A 373-nucleotide genomic window follows, 5' to 3' on the forward strand; every position below is an offset into this window, starting at 1 on the left:
TAATAATAGAATATATATTTTTATATGATCTATATGTGTTTTTTATAGTTAATACTAAATATATAGTATACTTAGCATTATATATATGATCTATATATGAAATACGTAATCAATACGTGTACTGTAGTGCATATAGTAGAACATATAAGATATATAGATGGTCTATACAGTCCGTATAGTATAGATATAATAGTGTATGTAATAGAGTATATATGCTCTGCACAATACCTTATATATAGCTCGATGATTAAAATATATTTTAAGTAGTTGATATAATATATATACATAGTATATAGTACATACTCGAAATGTATTAGCCATAGTATTGTATATATATATATATATATATATATATATATATATATATATATAT

The sequence above is a fragment of the Eimeria mitis genome, genomic scaffold, assembly GCF_000499745.2.
Source record: "Eimeria mitis Houghton genomic scaffold, Emh_scaff3151, whole genome shotgun sequence".
NCBI lineage: Eukaryota > Apicomplexa > Conoidasida > Eucoccidiorida > Eimeriidae > Eimeria > Eimeria mitis.